This window comes from Salmo salar, chromosome ssa21 (assembly GCF_905237065.1).
Source record: "Salmo salar chromosome ssa21, Ssal_v3.1, whole genome shotgun sequence".
NCBI lineage: Eukaryota > Metazoa > Chordata > Actinopteri > Salmoniformes > Salmonidae > Salmo > Salmo salar.
Window position 1 is genome coordinate 41,696,807 of NC_059462.1, and position 14,784 is coordinate 41,711,590.

A 14,784-nucleotide genomic window follows, 5' to 3' on the forward strand; every position below is an offset into this window, starting at 1 on the left:
ATTGCGTCTTATCTGCTCGGCGTCCCCTTATGCCATAGTTTTTACATCTCAATTGTCAGGAGAAACCCCATTTGTTTAAGCAAGTCAGCCATACTACTAGCCATATCAGCTACACTACCGGTCAAAAGTTGTAGAACACCTACTCATTCAAGGGTTTTTCTTTAGCTGTCATCAAGGCAAAGTGTTGCTATTTGAAGAATCTCAAATATAAAATATATTTTGATTTGTTTAACACTTTTTTGCTTATTACATGATTCCATGTGTGATTTCATAGTTTTGATGTCTTCATTATTATTCTGCAATGTATAAAATAGTAAAAATAAAGAAAGCCCTTGAATGAATAGGTGTTCTAAAACTTCTGACTGGTAGTGTATGTTTTTTTAAAAAGGCAGTGAATGAGGCTGAATGAACTGCTTCGCTGCCAGACAAGGCTCTACTGATAGCCAGCTGTAGTAGTGGTAAGGATTCACTCCATGGTGCTGAAAAGAAAGCTCTGCTATTGGAACAACTTTATGTTGGCCCCAACAGTTTGTGGGCACTGTTTGTCACCGTTATAGTGCAATAATGTTTAGTGTTGTGTAGTGCCTTTGCTGGCATGAATCAATTTTTTGTTGAGTTTGCCCCACTAAGTCTTACATGCTAAAATCGCCACTGGTAACAATTAAGTACAGTTGAAGTCGGAAGTTTACATACACCTTAGCCAAATACATTTAAACTCAATTTTTCACAATTCCTGACATTTAATCCGAGTAAAAATTCCCTGTTTTAGGCCAGTTAGGATCACCACTTTATTTTAATAATGTGAAATGTCAGAATAATAGTAGAGAGGAGGATTTATTTCAGCTTTTCTTTCTTTCATCACATTCCCAGTGGGTCAGAAGTTTACATACACTCAATTAGTATTTGGTAGCATTGCCTTTAAATGGTTTAACTTGGGTCAAACGTTTCGTGTTGCCTTCCACAAGCTTCCCATAATAAGTTGGGTGAATTTTGGTCCATTCCTCCTGACAGAGCTGGTGTAACTGAGTCAGATTTGTAGGCCTGCTTGCTCGCACATGCTTTTTCATTTCTGCCCACACATTTTCTATAGGATTGAGGTCAGGGCTTTGTAATGGCCACTCCAATACCTTGACTTTGATGTCCTTAAGCCATTTTGAAATACATCCACAGGTACACTTCCAATTGACTCAAATTATGTCAATTAGCCTATCAGAAGCTTCTAAAGCTATGATCATTTTCTGGTATGTTCCAAGCTGTTTAAAGGCACAGTCAACTTAGTGTATGTAAACTTCTGACCCACTGGAATTGTGATACAGTGAATTATAAGTGAAACAATCTGTCTGTAAACAATTGTTGGAACAATTGTGTCATGCACACAGTAGATGTCCTAACCAACTTGCCAAAACTATAGTTTGTTAACAAGAAATTTGTTGAGTGGTTGAAAAATGAGTTTTAATGACTCTAACCTAAGTGTATGTAAACTTCCGACTTCAACTGTACCTTACTGCAATAATAATGCAAACCTTCTGTTTAGAAAGTCCTGTGTAGATTGTGTTTTCAACCAGCATGTATCAGGAAATAACACTTACCAAATTTGTTCACAGTTTTACAGTGTTAGTTTCTTCAGCTGTTGTACAATATGGTACAAAACATATGAAAAACTGAAGTATTCAAATGAAAACAAATATTACTTGAACCTTGGTAGGAAGACAACATGGCATGGGGACATTGTGTCAAACGTAGTGTTTTCTTCTCTATCCCAAGGTGGGCCCCTCTAGGGTTTCCATCCGTGCTGAGATCATGCTGATAGTAGCCTAACTGCAAGTGTGTCTCTCCTAGAGAGGAGGTCAACATAAAGTCAACAGCGACTTCAACACATCTTTTTTTAAGATCCTTGGTCATATGATGTAAATGCATTTCCTAAACTGTAACACAGGGCAATGGGTGCACATGTGGTTCCCCTCAAACTTGTCAGAGGTTTATTTTGTCCATCTGTAACAGCCTGTCAGTGCCAGATATGTACATGATGTACATTAAAAGTATGAAGTGTATGAAGGGCTCCCGAGTGCAAGAGGCGTCACTGCAGTCCCTGCTTCGAATCCAGGCTGTATCACATCTGGCTGTGATTGAGAGTCCCATAGGGCGGTGTACAATTGGCCCAGCATGGTCCATGTTTGGCCGTCATTGTAAATAGGAATTTGTTCTTTAACTGACTTGCCTAGTTAAAAAAAAAAAAAAATGTATTGCTTGATACTCTCGCCATCCAGCAGATGGTGATAAAAGACAATGTACTGGGACACAGAGAGGGAAAAACTGTTTCTATCTCAAGGCCATCAGACTGTTTTTTTATTTAACCTTTATTTAACTAGGTTATTTAACTCAGTTAAGAACACATTCTTAAATACAATGACAGCCTTGGAACAGTGGGTTAACTGCCTTGTTCAGGGGCAGAACGACAGATTTTTACCTTGTCAGATCAGGGATTTGATCTAGCAACCTTTCGGTTACAGGCCCAACGCTCTAACCACTAGGCTACCTGCCGCTGTTAAACAGCCATCACTGACACAGAGAGGCTGCTGCCTACATGCAGACTCGGAATCATTGGCCACTTAAATAAATGGATCACTAGTCACTTTAATAATGGCATATCTTGCATTACTCATCTTATATGTATATACTGTGTTCTATACCATCTACTGCATCTTGCCAATGCCGCCCAGTCATCGCTCATCCATATATTTATATGTACTTATTCTTATTCCATCCCTTTACTTAGATTTGTGTGTATTAGGTAGTTGTTGTGTAATTGTTAGATTACTTGTTAGATATTACTGCACTGTCGAAACTAGAAGCACAAGCATTTTGCTACACTCGCATTAAGATCTGCTAACCATGTGTACGTGACCAATACAATTAGATTTGATTCTGTTTATGAGTGAGGTTAGCGTACGTCATCGGCCATTGTTACTCCAGAGATGTCATGTCCCATAATGTCCAGCGTGTAGAGCCAAATGATAACAGATATCATCCTGCCTAATAAAAGGAGAGAGCAACAACATGGCTTTTTGCATAGTTCTCCGTCTATTCTCTCTGTATTATCTGTTAGGTCGATCTACCTCTGTCTTTGCCATCCCAGGACATATAAGTGAATATGATATGAATTAAGAGACAAATGGTCAAGGTTAATGCTACCCAACTCAAAATCTTTGACTTGTCTCTGTGTTAGTTTAACTGGACCTATGTGTGTGTGTGTGTGTGTGTGTGTGTGTGTGTGTGTGTGTGTGTGTGTGTGTGTGTGTGTGTGTGTGTGTGTGTGTGTGTGTGTGTGTGTGTGTGTGTGTGTGTGTGTGTGTGTGTGTGTGTGTGTGTGTGTGTGTGTGTGTGTGTGTGTGTATGCATGTGCGTCAACATTTACAAAGGTAGATGTAATTCCTGTGATGGACCTCTCACATCTGGATTGATGCAGGTAGACAATACAAGCATTCAAAAACAGAGGGACAATTCAGTCACAGAAGCATGACGTTCTGGTAAACTAATGGGCTTGTTATGGCTCACAGGGCTTTTGTGAAAGAGATTTGTAACATGCTCTGTTGAACACTACAACACAGTTGGCACGATGGGCGCGGGCATGGGAGCGCAGAGGGATATGCATGGAAGCGTGTGGATGCCAATTGTGGGGCCAAGGGCCTGGTTATGAAGGAGGAACACACACACACACACACACTGACACACACATGCACTTTAGTGACACAGCATTGTTCAATGTGACTGGTCTAGGGAAAGGCCTTTATGCTTCTGGAACGTCAACATTAAACCACAGATAGAACAATGAGACAGATATCTCACTGGATGTATACATGGGAAACATCCGGTTGGCATTTCCACTCACTGCCAAATATGGTAGTGAGAGGATGCCCACTGGGGGGCAGTGGGAGAAAATTGAACAAGATGGATTTTGGCAGACATTCTGATTGGATTTTGGCAGACATTTCTTTTTCATTAATTAAACATTTGATCTCAAAACAGTTTTCTGTTCACAAAACTAAAATCTGTTATGAACAGAACGGACTAAGTATTGTAGACTTCACCCTTTGCAAAAGTAAAAAAAAAAAATTGCGTTGTTTAGAAGGAGTGCCAAGGCAAATTGAGTTATTACACACGAGCACTTCACAGAGTAGGCGTTCCCTAACGAAAATATGCAGATGTATACTAGAACGCGCCAATAGGATCTCACTAGCGCGTGCTTGGCTCTGCCCACCTCCTTGCTTGTTCTGCCCACTTCCTTGGATAAGGATAAGCTTTAAAAAAAGCATGTTGAAATGTGAGTGTTGACTTTGCATGTGTGCTTTCCTCTTTTTCGAGGAGATGGGATTGGGTAGAGTAACATTAGGACAGACAGACCATTGAGTGATGAGTGAGTTGTTATGTGGAATTTCCCTCCGAGGAATCAAATGATAGTGTCTCGCTTTGAGAAGCTCATTTAACATTCCTCTAATTCCAATCATGTTAGTGATTGTCAGTTATTGAATTTCTTCTTGGAAGCGGGAGTACAGTTTGCCTGGCCCCAACCAAACGCATAAGCTCTCGTTGTACTGCGTGGTCGAGGTCCGGGGCTATAAGTACAGCTAGAAACAGTATTAAAAATAGCAGATACTTCCAGATGGTGACCTGCTGACGCTGTGAGTCATTGGTCAGTGCTCAGGATGTAGGGTGGAAGTCATTGGCCAGTGCTCTCCCTCAGGATGTAGGGTGGTAGTTGTTGGTCAGTGCTCTCCCTCAGGATGTAGGGTGGTAGTTGTTGGTCAGTGCTCTCCCTCAGGATGTAGGGTGGTAGTTGTTGGCCAGTGCTCTCCCTCAGGATGTAGGGTGGTAGTTGTTGGCCAGTGCTCTCCCTCAGGATGTAGGGGATTACGACTGGACTGAGCCATCTTGAGACTTCTGAGGTGAGAGATGGGAAGTGAAGAAGTTGAACAGAGCTGAAAGAGTGTAGGAATGGAAAGAGGATGTGTAGAGAGTGGACAGAGGAGAAAGAGGAAATTAAGCGATAACCTATTAGACAGCAGAGAAGTTAAAACAAAAAGGGGATGTAGGAATGGAGAAAAGAAACAGGGTAGAAGTGAGGTCAGGTGTCCAATGGGAGCAGGTTTCTCAGAGGAGTGTGATGAGAGGTGAGATGTCAAGGTCCAGAGAGGACACACTTTCACACCAGCCTGCTACTGCCACACACACAGGTTATGTTCTTCTATCGTCGTGGGGACCTAAAATGAATTTCCATTCAAAATCTTACTTTCCCTAACCCTAACCATAACCCCTTACCCTAATTCTAACCCTAAACCTAACACATCAGCTTAAAATAGCCTTTTTCCTCATGGGGACGTGGGAAATGTCCCCACGATGGAGAATTTTTCTTCTTTTACTATCCTTGTAGGGACATTAGGTCCCCACAAGGATAAAATAACCACACACACACACACACACACACACACACACACACACACACACACAAGCTTCTCTTCCTCTTCCTTATCCACCAGGCATTATGCAAAGACAAACATGAAACATGCCGGTCTGATCAGCCTCAAGGATATAAAGTAGCAGTTCCCTTCCTGCACAAAATTACTTATACTATTAACATCAGCCCTTTCAATCCCCCTCATCACACTGCAGACCCACAGTCAGCTCCATTCTACATCACACTGCAGACCCACAGTCAGCGAGTCTACATCACACTGCAGACCCACAGTCAGCTCCATTCTACATCACACTGCAGACCCACAGTCAGCTAGTCTACATTACACTGCAGACCCACAGTCAGCTAGTCTACATTACACTGCAGACCCACAGTCAGCTAGTCTACATTACACTGCAGAGCCACAGTCAGCTAGTCTACATCACACTGCAGACCCACAGTCAGCTCCATTCTACATCACACTGCAGACCCACAGTCAACGAGTCTACATCACACTGCAGACCCACAGTCAGCTCCATTCTACATCCCACTGCAGACCCACAGTCAGCTAGTCTACATTACACTGCAGACCCACAGTCAGCTCCATTCTACATCACACTGCAGACCCACAGTCAGCTCCATTCTACATCACACTGCAGACCCACAGTCAGCTAGTCTACATTACACTGCAGACCCACAGTCAGCTAGTCTACATCCCACTGCAGACCCACAGTCAGCTCCATTCTACATCACACTGCAGACCCACAGTCAGCTTCATTCTACATCCCACTGCAGACCCACAGTCAGCTAGTCTACATTACACTCCAGACCCACAGTCAGCTAGTCTACATCACACTCCAGCCCCAGTCGGCTTCAGTCTACATCACACTCCAGCCCCACAGTCAGCTCCATTCTACATCACACTGCAGACCCACAGTCAGCTAGTCTACATCACACTCCAGCCCCAGTCAGCTTCAGTCTACATCACACTCCAGCCCCACAGTCAGCTAGTCTACATTACACTCCAGACCCACAGTCAGCTAGTCTACATTACACTCCAGACCCACAGTCAGCTAGTCTACATTACACTCCAGACCCACAGTCAGCTAGTCTACATTACACTCCAGACCCACAATCAGCTAGTCTACATTACACTCCAGACCCACAGTCAGCTAGTCTACATTACACTCCAGACCCACAGTCAGCGATTCAATCAAATGTATTTATAAAGCCCTTCTTACATGAGCCGATGTCACAAAGTGCTATACAGAAAACGAGCCTAAAACCCCAAACAGCAAGCAATGCAGATGTAGAAGCACGGTGGCTATGAAAAACTCCCTAGAAAGGCAGGAACCTAGGAAGAAAACTAGAGAGGAACCAGGCTCTGAGGGGTGGCCAGTCCTCTTCTGGCTGTGCCGGGTGGAGATTATAACAGTACATGGCCAAGATGTTCAAACGTTCATAGATGACCAGCAGGGTCAAATAATAATAATCACAGTGGTTGTAGAGGGTGTGCAACAGGTCAGCACCTCAGGAGTAAATGTCAGTTGGCTTTTCATAGCCGGTCATTCAGAGTTAGAGACAGCAGGTGCGGTAGAGAGAGAGTCCAAAACAGCAGGTCCGGGACAAGGTAGCACGTCCGGTGAACAGGTCAGGGTTCCATAGCCGCAGGCAGAACAGTTGAAACTGGAGCAGCAGCACGGCCAGGTGGACTGGGGACAGCAAGGAGTCATCAGGTCAGGTAGTCCTGAGGCATGGACCTAGGGCTCAGGTCCTCCGAGAGAAGAGAAAGAGAGAAAGAAAGAGAGAATTAGAGGGAGCATACTTAAATTCACACAGAACACCGGATAAGACAGGAGAAATACTCCAGATATAACAGACTGACCCTAGCCCCCCGACACAAACTATTGCAGCATAATTACTGGAGGCTGAGACAGGAGGGGTCGGGAGACACTGTGGCCCCGTCCAACTATACCCCCGGACAGGGCCAACCAGGCAGGATATAACCCCACCCACTTTGCCAAAGCACAGCCCCCAAACAGTGGCTAGTCTGCATCACAATCCAGACCCACAGTCAGCTAGTCTACATCACACTCCAGACCCACAGTCAGCTAGTCTACATCACACTCCAGTGTAGTCGATGAAGCTTAATTAAAGTATTGATTGTTAAAGAGGCTAGACATCTAATCCTCAAAGCTGATTGGGCCAGATCATTCAGAAGCTAGATTTTTTTTTCCTTCACTGTTGGACACATTGCATAGGCCTCAGTAGTTGTCCTTTACTGTTCAACACACTAGTACACTGACCTTGGGGGGAGGGGGGGGGGGGGGGGTAGATCAGCTTTAATATTGCACATAGATTGTGGATTCTATCAATATAATTGTCTGCATAATTTCTAATCCCCCATATACAGTGCCTGGTATTCAGACCCAGTAGTGACCTGTCGTTCAGGGAAGCTAGGCCTGTTTTGAGCCCCACAATTTTAGCTAAAAAATGTAATATATCAGTTTGCAAACAATGTAAAAAACAACATCGAAAGCTGCAGTACAAAAAATAAAATAAAAATAATAATAATAATAAAAATAATAAATGCATGAAATGAAATGAAATGTATGCATTCACTACTGTGAGTCGCTCTGGATAAGAGCGTCTGCTAAATGACTAAAACGTTTAAAAAAATGCATACAAACATGGTCTCTTTTTTGTTTTCTTGAGTAAGGCAGCTCCAAAATGCAGGTGTTTCAGCCGAGCTCAGTGCTTTCTGTGGTGGTGGGACAGCCAGGGGAAAATACGGAGCGTAGGTGTTGGTAATGTTCTCTAGTTGCACCATGATTATCTCAGTGTTCTGTCACTCATGGGGACAGTATGTCACCGCCAAGTCTAAGTGTAGAACTAAACATTTCAAGCCCCTTTGGAGCTGCCATAGAGTTACATTAGAAGTGCCCATCCAAGAAGGCTCAAGGTCATTGGCCACAGATAAAATGACGTCAAATCACATTATATCTACAGTAGATTTGATTGGACATGTCAACATCACACCTTCAAAATCTTAGCTAGCAGTCATCATCATGAATCAAGTCGACAATCTACTGGCAAATCCTTTTTAATCCTTGTCATGTGAAGAGAAATAATGAAGAGAAATTATAGATAAAACGTATCGGTGCTCATCGGCCATAAACATTACAAAACAAGTTGGAAATCGCAAATTCAAAAATGAGTGGTTTGGAAGGAATCAATGACAGTGGCAAACTGCAAGCATTGCAAAGCTATCACTAGCCTGCTATTCAGTGGAGTGGCTGTGTGGTCCCAAATCTGGGATTAAGGGTCTCTTTTCCAAGTTTGAAATGATAAACATTCAACATTGGCCATGCTGTCAATGAAGCATGATTTGTGCCACGCTCAAAACAACTGTTAACTTGGAACTGCAAAAACTTGACTTAGTGAGTTCAAGACAACTGGGAATTCTGGAAAAAATGACCGCTGACTGGGAAAATACATTTTGAACGGTCATCCAACTCGGAATTGTAAGTCGGGAACTCGAGCCTCTTTCTAAAGCTATGACCTGTAGATCAATGACGTCATCATGATTCGACCTTGTTTTTTTCCGAGTTCTCAGTTGTCTTGAAAGCACCATAAATCCAGAGAATGCCAGACTTTGATGACAAAATTTGCCCACGAAGGACCGCCGTGCCACCTTCCTGTTCAAGTGAGCACTACAAGGTGAGTCCAAAAATGTATTGTATGCTGCTGCATAAATTATGTAATATGCCAGGGAGATATGTATACTGTAGCTAAGAAAGTAATACTAAGTGTATGTTGTGTAGTAAGCTGTAAGCAGCCCATGTGCCTCACCCTAATAATTTGGTCTATTTACCCCTCTTAATTTCGCCTACTGTTCTAACCTGTTTTAGAGAAATGTACTCATCAAATTTTGTAAGAGCTTTCATTGTCTGCTTACATGCCCCCTTCATTTATCCTATGGTTCTGGCTTGGTGTACATGGAGAACAATGTAAGAACGGTCCATGTTTTGAATTATGTCGCTGTACATTTCAAAAGTGCTAAACAAATAGTTATATTCACTACATCCATCCTAGCTCGCTCATTAATGTCTTAATTGAATTAATGGATTGCCTCTTATCCACTTGTTGTCCCCTTATGCAATAGTTTGTACATCTCAATTGTTATTGGAAACCACATTTGTTTAAGCAAGTCAGCCATATCAGCTATGTTTTTTTAAAAGGCAGTAAATGAGGATGAATTAACTGTTTCACTGCCAGGCAATTAATGTATTGTTTAGTGTTGTGAAGTGGCTTTGCTGGCATGCATCCCACTTTATTTTAGTATTTTTTGCCCCACCAACATGCTAAAATAGCCCCTGTTCAGACCCCTTGACTTTTTCCACATTTTGTTACGTTACAGCCTTATTCTAAAATTGATTAAATAAATAATAAATCCTCAGCAATCTACAACGCGGATCGAATGAGAGCTTGGTGCCAAATGCGTCGCGGAATCCAAACAAAAAAGTTTATTGTTTTGAAAGTGTATTGGAAAGTTTCTTAGTAGCTAGCTAACTTTTTAGTTTGGATCCCGCGACGCATTTGGCATCAGTTGCTGGGACTGCTACTCTCTGTCCAGTGATCTTGCCGACCAAGGCAGGGTCTGAGGAGCTATTTGGCATAGCAGCTAGCCTAGCTGCCTATCAAGCTAGCTGGGTTTCTTGAGGGCTTGAACGCAGCCCCCGATGCAGTTAGCCATTGTGACTAGGACCGTGGATTGTCCCGGGTTTGTGGCTGTCTAGATCCCTGCTGTTTGTTGTGTTCAATCTTCCCTGTGACCTGCCCTGTCTGGAACTGTGAGGAGTATCAGCGTAACCTACGTTGCTAGCTACCATGACAAAGACCAAAGCCGGCGGGAGTACCGTTGAGGACAGTGGTGTCTCTCTATCACACGTGAAGTGCCTTTTAAACTAACAGAAATAGTTCTACAAGCAGTTGTTACAACAACAAGAAAGTAGTTTCAAGTGTTTTGTCCAAATACTGGTCGATTCAACTAATAAAAGAATGGACAACTTCACCAGAGAGGTCCAGGACTTGAAGGACGGTTTGCAGTTCTCCCAGGGTCAGCTCGATGAGGATAAACAGGAGAACGGCAAGATGACAGCAATCTGTAAGTCATTGAGAGAGTACATCAGTTCTGTGTGTGAATCCATGATAACAATGACGGATAAATCAGATCGAGGGATAATCAAGGAGGAACAACATGGTTGTGGATGGAATTGCAGAATCCCCACGAGACCTAGATGGAGTCTGAGGACAAAGTGAGGGAAATTATCTAAGAGAAATTGAAGATGGACCACAGGAAGATTGAGGTGGAGCACGCACACAGGACTGGAAAACCCACCACCGGCCCAGGTGATAGGAACTTGACCACTATCGGCCTGGGCCTGAGGTTCAAGGACAAGGTAGCTGTTCTGGAAAGAGCCAATAACTTTAGAGGAATGTATATCTTCTTCAATGAGGACTATCCTAAAGCTGTAGGCCAGAAGAGGAAAGAACTTATCCCAGCCATGAAAGCTGTCAGACCGCGTGGTGACATTGCTTACATCCGCCATGACAGGCTCATTGTCCTCTCTCCTTCCCAGAAGCCCGGAAGGGATGAGAGAGCCAAGCCTATGGGTTCATAGCTTCAACCCCGCAGCACACACACACCAATTGATTAATGGAGTGCTGAATGTATATATATATCTTTTTTTTATCTTGCTTTGTTTGCTCTTTTCCATATTATGTCTATCTCTGATAAGCTACCCAGGAAAGGGCTGAAAATATCCCATATTAATATGTGTAGCCTTTGAAATAAGGTTCATGAAATCAATAACTTCCTAACATCAGATAACATTCATATATTAGCCATTTCTGAGACTCACTTAGATAATTAATTTGATGATACAGCAGTAGCAATACAAGGATATAACATCTATAGAAGAGACAGAAACACTTATGGGGGAGGTGTTGTTGTATATATTCAGAGCCATATCCCTGTAATGCTAAGAAAATATCTTATGTCATGTGTAATTGAAGTGTTGTGGTTGCAGATTCACTTGGCACATCTAAAGCCTTTTCTTTTGGGGTGTTGCAAGTGCTAACTGTCAGTATCTAAATAATGTGTGAAATGCTTGATAGTGTGTGATGTAAACAGAGAGGTCTACTTTCTCTGGGACCTGAATATTGACTGGTTTTCATCAAGCTGTCTGCTCAAGAGGAAACTTCTCACTGTAACCAGTGCCTGTAATCTGGTTCAGGTTATTAATCAACCTACCAGGGTGTTTACAAACACTACAGGAACAAGATAATCTACATGTATCGATAACATTTTTACTAATACTGTAGAACTTTGTTCTAAAGCTGTATCCGTATCCATTGGACACAGTGATCACAATATTGTGGCTATCACCAGGAAGGCCAAAGTTCCAAAAGCTGGGCCTAAAATAGTGTATAAGGATCATACAAAATATTTTGCTGTGACTCATATGTGGATGACGTAAAAAATATTTGTTGGTCTGATGTGATTAATAAGGAGCATCCAGGCACTGCACTTGATGAATTTATGAAATTGCTTCTTCCAATTATTGATAAACATGCACCTGTTAAGAAACTAATAAGTCTGGTCGCACATCTGACTGGCTGACTTACTGCAAATTGAGTAATTATGTGACTAAACAAAAAAAAATGAAGCCAAGATCAATGATATAAAGAATGATTTAAAAAAGTACTTTAAATTAAATTATGTCAGGAAGACAAATTCAGCTCCATCTTTTATCGAATCAGATGGCTAATTCATCACAAAACCATTGATGTTGCCAATTATTTTAATGATTACTGCATTTGCAAAGTGGGCAAACTTAGGCAGGAACAGTGAGCCATCGTATTCAGGCATAAAAAGAACGAATAATGAAAGAAAAGCATTGCAAGTTAGAATTTTGTAAAGTTAGTGTGGGAGAGGTGAAAAAATGATTGTTAACGATCAACAAATGACACACCTCCTGGCATTGACAACTTAGACGGCAAGCTACTGAGGATGGTAGCTGACTCCATAGCCACTCCTATATGTCATATCTTTAATCTGAGCCTAGAGGAAAGTATTTGCCTCAGGCCTGGAGGGAAGCCAAAGTAATTATGCTACCCAAGAGTGGTAAAGCGGCCTTTACTGGTTCTAACACCAGACCTATAAGCTTGCTGTCAGCTCTTAGCAAACTATTGGAAATAATTGTGTTTCACCAAATACAATGTTTTTTCTCTGTAAACAAATTAACAACAGACTTTCAGCATGCTTATAGAGAAGGGCACTCAACATGTACTACACTGACAAAAACTACTGATAATTGGTTGAAAAAAATGTATAATAAAAAGATTGTGGGAGCTGTACTGTTAGATTTCAGCACAGCGTTTGATATTATTGACCATAACCTGTTGTTGAAAACATTTATGTGTTATGGCTTTTCAATATCTGCCACATCATGGATTCAGAGCTATCTAATAGAACGTAAAGGGTTTTCTTTAATGGAAGCTTCTCTAATGTCAAACATGTAAAGTGTGGTGTACCGCAGGGCAGCTCTCTAGGCCCTCTACTCTTTAAATTTGTTACCAATAACCTACCACTGTATTTCAACAAAGTATGTGTGTCCATGTACTGTATGCTGATGACAACCATATATACATCAGCAACCACAGCTAATGAAGTCACTAAAACTCTTAACAAAGAGTTGCAGTCTGTTTTGGAATGGGTGGCCAGTAATAAACTGGTGCTGAACATATCTAAAACAAAGAGCATTGTATTTGGTTAAAATCATTCCCTAAGTTCTAGACATCAGCTGAATCTGGTAATGAATGGTGTGGCTGTTGAAACATTTGAGGAGACTAAATTACTTACTGTTACCTTAGATTGTAAACTGTCATGGTCAAAACATATAGATTCAATGGTTGTGAAGATGGGGAGAGGTCTGTCCGTAATAAAGAGATGCTCTGCTTTTTTGACACCATATTCCAAAAAGCAAGTCCTGCAGGGACCAGATAATTGTCCAGTCACGTGGTCGAGTGCTGCAAGGAAAGACCTAGTTAAGCTGCAGCTGGCCCAGAACAGAGCTGCATGTCTTACTCTTCATAGTAATCAGAGGGCAGATATAAATACTATGCATGTCAGTCTGTCTTGGCTAAGAGTTAAGGAGAGAATGACTGGATCACTTCCTCTAATAAGAAACATTCATGTGTTGAAAATCCCAAATTGTTTGCATAGTCAACTTACACACAGCTCTGACACACGCACTTACCCCACCAGACATGCCACCAGGGGTCTTTTCACAGTCCCCAAATCCAGAACAAATTCAAGAAAGCGTACAGTATTATATAGAGTTGAAGTCGGAAGATTGCATAAACTTAGGTTGGAGTCATTAAAACTCGTTTTTCAACCACTCCACAAATTTCTTGTTAACAAACTATAGTTTGGGCAAGTCGGTTAGGACATCTACTTTGTGCATGACACAAGTAATTTTTCCAACAATTGTTTACAGACAGATTATTTCACTTATAACTTACTGTATCACAATTCCAGTGGGTCAGAAGTTAACATATACTAAGTTGACTGTGCCTTTAACCAGCTTGGAAAATTCCAGAAAATTAGGTAATGGCTTTAGAAGCTACTGATAGGCGAATTGACATCATTTGGGTCAATTGGAGGTGTACCTGTGGATGTATTTCAAGGACTACCTTCAAACTCAGTGCCTCTTTGCTTGACATCATGGGAAAATCAAAAGAAATCAGCCAAGTCTGGTTCATCCTTGGGAGCAATTTCCAAATGCCTGAAGGTACCACATTCATCTGTACAAACAATAGTACGCAAGTATAAACACCATGGGACAACGCAGCCGTCATACCGCTCAGGAAGGAGAAGCGTTCTGTCTCCTAGAGATGAACGTACTTTGGTGCGAAAAGTGCAAATCAATCCCAGAACAACAGCAATGAACCCTGTGAAGATGCTGGAGGAAACAGGTACAAAAGTATCTATATCCACAGTCAAACGAGTCCTATATCGACATAACCTGAAAGGCCGCTCAGCAAGGAAGAAGCCACTGCTCCAAACCACCATAAAAAAGCCGACTTCAACTGTAGAGTCATTATTGCAAGGAACTCTGTTCCATCTCATTTTTCTCAAATAAACAACAAACCTGGTTTCAAAAAACAGATAAAGCAACACCTCACGGCACAACGCCTCTCCCGTATTTAACCTAGTTCGTTTGTGTGTACGTATTGCAATGTAGGTTAAGTGTGCCTTTACATTTTTT